Source organism: Peromyscus eremicus, chromosome 2 (assembly GCF_949786415.1).
Source record: "Peromyscus eremicus chromosome 2, PerEre_H2_v1, whole genome shotgun sequence".
NCBI lineage: Eukaryota > Metazoa > Chordata > Mammalia > Rodentia > Cricetidae > Peromyscus > Peromyscus eremicus.
This window is the reverse complement of record NC_081417.1, coordinates 47,063,899-47,068,567: the sequence shown is the minus strand read 5'-3', so window position 1 is coordinate 47,068,567 and position 4,669 is coordinate 47,063,899. Positions and strand designations below refer to the sequence as shown.

At 41.5% G+C, this 4,669-nt stretch overlaps 1 long non-coding RNA gene across 1 annotated transcript; it reads left to right on the top strand.

The window, feature by feature from the left end:
• The first annotated feature begins 510 nt into the window (after nucleotides 1-510).
• LOC131904627 (uncharacterized) lies at nucleotides 511-4,463 on the top strand. The gene is made up of 3 exons (XR_009377780.1): nucleotides 511-710; nucleotides 3,035-3,103; nucleotides 4,176-4,463. It is a non-coding gene; the product is annotated as an uncharacterized LOC131904627 (long non-coding RNA).
• The last annotated feature ends 206 nt before the right edge of the window (nucleotides 4,464-4,669 follow it).

Sequence of the window (4,669 nt, the reverse complement as noted above, 5' to 3'; positions counted from 1 at the left end):
GACTCATAAGTGATAGGAATGGAGAAATCATTCTGAATATATTAAATATTAGCGATGAAGAATAGACCAGGAGAATGCATGGTGCTGCTTTAGAACATGAGTTTAAATATATGCTAAGGGAAGTAGGCAATGGATGAAGTTAGCCAGAGGGAAGAGGCACAGGGGTCATACTGCTTCTCTCTCTCTCTCTCTCTCTCTCTCTCTCTCTCTCTCTCTCTCTCTTTCTTCTTTTCTTCTTTTTTTTTTTTCTGACATAATGTCTCAGTTTATAGCCCTCGCTGTCCTGGAACTCACTATGTAGACCAGATTGCCTTTAAACTCACAGAAATCCACCTGCCTCTGCTTTCCTGAGTGCTGGGAATAATGACATGATAGCCAAGATCATTTCATGACAGTGAGCCTTGGTAATATTCAGCGCCTTTATTGGCCTCCCCTCAGAGCAAAGCCTTTCACCACCCTTCCCTACTCAGGCTCTCCTTCTTGTCACCATAGCAACCAAAAACGCCATAATAAACACAATAAGATATGTGACAAGATGAGAGAGCTTCTGATGTTTCTCTTTAGGTATCTCAGTTTAAGGGGTTGACTTTCCTTCTCTGAGCAGGGAATGCCTGAGATATAAATGTCTAATTACTCAACATTTGGAAGCCTGTGTCAACAACTGATCACCAAGGATACCACACAGAAAGACATGAAAACAAACCTCAAAGGTCAGCACTGACTCATTAAAAATGAGGCAAAAAGGAACTATGGAGACTCTAGATAGACATATTCCAGAAGAAATAGTCCAGGTTCATCAAGCCTGTAAAAGAAACCAAAAGCATAGTCCCTGGCAGGAAACAGGGGTGTGGGATAAAATGACAGGGTAAAACTTCCACATTCTCTACCTTACTTCTAAACCTTGTAACCTGTCCCTTTCTTTTATTATTATTATTATTATTATTATTATTATTATTATTATTAAGAGATTTTCTAATCATTTTACATACCAACCACAGATTCCACTCTCCTCCCACCCTCCAGCCTTCCCCCCAACCACCCCCCCACCCTGCGGTTCCCACCTCCTCCAAGGAAAGGTCTCCCATGGGAAGTCAGCAGAGCCTGATACATTCAGTTGAGGCAGGTCTAGGCCCCTCCTCCCTGCACCAAGGCTACCCAAAGTATCCCACCATAGGCACTAGGCTCCAAAAAGCTGGCTCATTCACCAGGGATGGGTCCCAATCCCACTGCCTGGTGGCCCCCTAAACAGCTCACCCTAAACAACTGTCTGGCCTATCTAGAGGGCCTAATCCAGTACCCTGGTGACTCCTCAGCTATTGGTCCCCAGTTCATGCGTTTCCACTAGTTTGGCTGGTCATCACTGTACATTTTCCCATCGTGATTTCGATGTCCCTTGCTCATAGAATCTCTCCTTTCTCTCATTGATTAGACTCCTGGAGCTCGGCCTGGCCCCGGCCATGGATCTCTGCATCTGCTTCCATCAGTCACCGGATGAGGGTTCTATGATGACAGTTAGGTTATTCAGCCATCATCTGATCACCAGAGTAGGCCAGCTCAGGCACCCTCTCGAATATTGCCAGTAGTCTAAGATGGGGTCATCCTTGTGGATTCCTGGGAACTTCTCTAGTACTCTGTTTCTCCCTATTCCCATGATGTCTTCATTTATCATGGTATCTCTTTCCTTGCTCTCCCACTCTGTCCCTGTTCCAGCTCGAACCTTCTGTTCCCCTATGTTCTCATCCCCCATCCCTTGCCCTCTATTACCCCCCCAGTTTGCTCATGTAGATCTCATCTATTTCTCCTTCGATGGGCAATTCATGCATCCTTCCTAGGGTCCTCCCTGCTAGCTAGCCTCCCTGGAGCTGTGGGTCGCAGTCTGTAACCTGTCCCTTTCTGTAGATGTTATTCTTCCATGACAAATTCTTTTCTCTTCTTTTCTGACCAGTCCAGTGGCCATTTTCCATGTAAAATTCACTTTTAGATATGATATCTGTTGAAGATTTCACGATGGGAAGCTATTCTTTATATCAGTAGTATTGGCTTTTAGCCTCAAAGAAGATTCTTGTTTGCTAGGAGTTTAGAATGCAGGTGCAGTGGTGAGGGGCAGCCACCACCACTGGAGTTCAGACGAAGCCTCTACAGAGGAACCATGTCTGGGATAGCTTTTCCCCTATGACTCTTAACATGACTTGAGTAGAGAGGTTTCTTAACCACCCAATATGTTCAGTTTTCTTGTCTGTAAACTGGTGGTAATAGAAATGAACTACTACATAGACTAATATAGAGGATAAAATCAGGAAAGTACTTGGCATTATGCCAGGCAAAAAAAACAAGCACCATATTGTGGTGATATTGTATCCCCCAATATATTGTGCACCCTAATAAACTTATCTGGGGTCAGAGAATAGACAGCCACTAGATAGACATAGAAGCCAGGCATGGTGGCAGGACTTGAGATCTCATGTCTTGCTTGGGAAAGACGTACACATGCCTTTAATCCCAGGAAGTGATGGCAGGAAGCAGAAAGGAATATAAGGCATGAGGACCAGGAACTAAAGTCTTTTTAAGCTTTAAGGCTTTTAGCAGCAGTTCAGCTGAGATCCATTCTGGATGAGGACTCTGAGGCTTCCAGTTTGAGGAAACAGGATCTGCTGAGAAGTTGGTGAAGTGAGGTTAGCTGTGGCTTGTTCTGCTCCTCTGATCTTCCAGCATTCACCGCAATAACTGGTACTGAGTTTTTTATTAATAAGACCTTTTAAGATTCATGTTACACCATATACATGCCATAATGACAGTATCATTATCCATGGTCCATCTTTCATGAATTCAATAGCACATGAGTTTATAGTATTCTAAAAATACTATAAATATCACACAAGGCTTTTCATTTAGGTTTCCCACAGATTATTAGCTTCATAAAGATTTACCTTCATTGGAGATAAAGTCTTCAAGCTCAAGGTAGCCAACAGAGAAACTGAACCAATGATAAGTCAGAGCTGTGCAATATTCTTAAAGAAGTATTTGTCCCTTGTAGAGTCACCATGGGATGTAACATCTGTTTGAGAATTCTCCCTGGAAAATGTCTTCCAACATGCAAGAAGAGGTACTCATGCACTTGGGGCTATCATAGTCACTTCAACCTCTTTGAAATAGTTTCAATTTTTGAAAGGAAATTTTTTTTCTAGAACAAGTTAAATGCATTCTGGGTACATGTCTCAATAGTTAAGTAAATTTTTTTATGTTTTATGGTTTTTTTAAAATTTTTAATATTTATATATTTTGTGTGCATATGTGTTCATCCCATAGCACAAATGTATGGCCAGAGGACAATTTGTAGAAATTGAATCTTTGGTTCTGGAGAGTGAATCTAGGTTCAGTCTTGGCAGCAAGGGTTTTTAACTGCTAAGCCATCTTTCTGCCCTTTATGTTTTGTTTTTATTTGACTTTTTGAGAAAGTCTCACCATGTGGTTCCAGCCTAGCCTGGGCCTCCCTAGCTGAAGTACACGGATGTCACTACTCTTGGCTTAGTAAATGTTCTCTTAGTGATCACTTTTTTAAAATGTTTATTTGTATTGATGTGTATGTGCCCAGTCCCAATGGATACATCTACATAACACTTCTGCACCTATGGCTCAGGGAACATTGTGGAAGAGAGGACAGAAAAATTACAAAAGCCAGAGGACCAAAGAGAGTTCACAAATTAATTAACTGTTCAGGTAATTGGTTACATGAAGTCACTAGGTGAACTCCAATCAAATGACTGGTGTCCTTGTGAAAACAGAGCATTAGAATACAGTTGGGCACAGCAGAAAGGTCATGTGAAGACACAGGGAGAAGACAGTCATCTACTCTTGTGGGATATTTGCACACTGTGTGAAGATGCATTGCTGTGATTGCTGTAACAAAAGCTGAATGACCAATGGCTAGGCAGGAGGGAAAGGTGGAACTTCCGGGCAGGGAGAGAGGAAGCAGGAAATGAATTGAGGCACACAAGAGACACCAGGGGACATGGAGAGGAAACAGGAGGTACAAGATGGAAGAGAAGTAATGCCATGTGATAGGACGTAGATTAATATGAATGGGTTAATTTGAATTATTAGAGCTAATTGAGATAAGCCTAAGCTATAGGTTGAGTGTTTATAATTAATAATAAATCTCTGTGTCATTATTTGAGGGCTGGCAGCTGACACGAAACTACTACTACAATCTACAAGCCAAGAAAAGCATTCTCAGAAGAAATCAATCTTGCTTGAACTTGGACTCCATTCTTCAGATCTATGTGAAAATACAGTTCTGCTGTGTAAACCACGTGGTCTGTAGTATTCTGTTAAGGAGCTGGAGTAAGCCAACCCAATGGGCTTTTCTATGGCAGTCACATAACCAAAGAATTCCAATGCATATAAATACAAACACTAGGTGTAAAAAGACAGTAGCAATCTAATAAAATGTGAATCTCACACTGCACTGGGGTCACACCTTCTCTACAAACATTAAAAATAATTTTCTCAGTTTATCTGGCTCAAGAAAACCACCGACATGAGCAAAGTCATATCAGCCACAGCTATGTTTTGCAAAGATACTTGGGGAAAATCCAAATTCTTCAGTGAACTAATTAAATGTATATGCTTTTAGAAAGAGTGAAAGTAAAGTTACAAGAGTAAGAAAGGG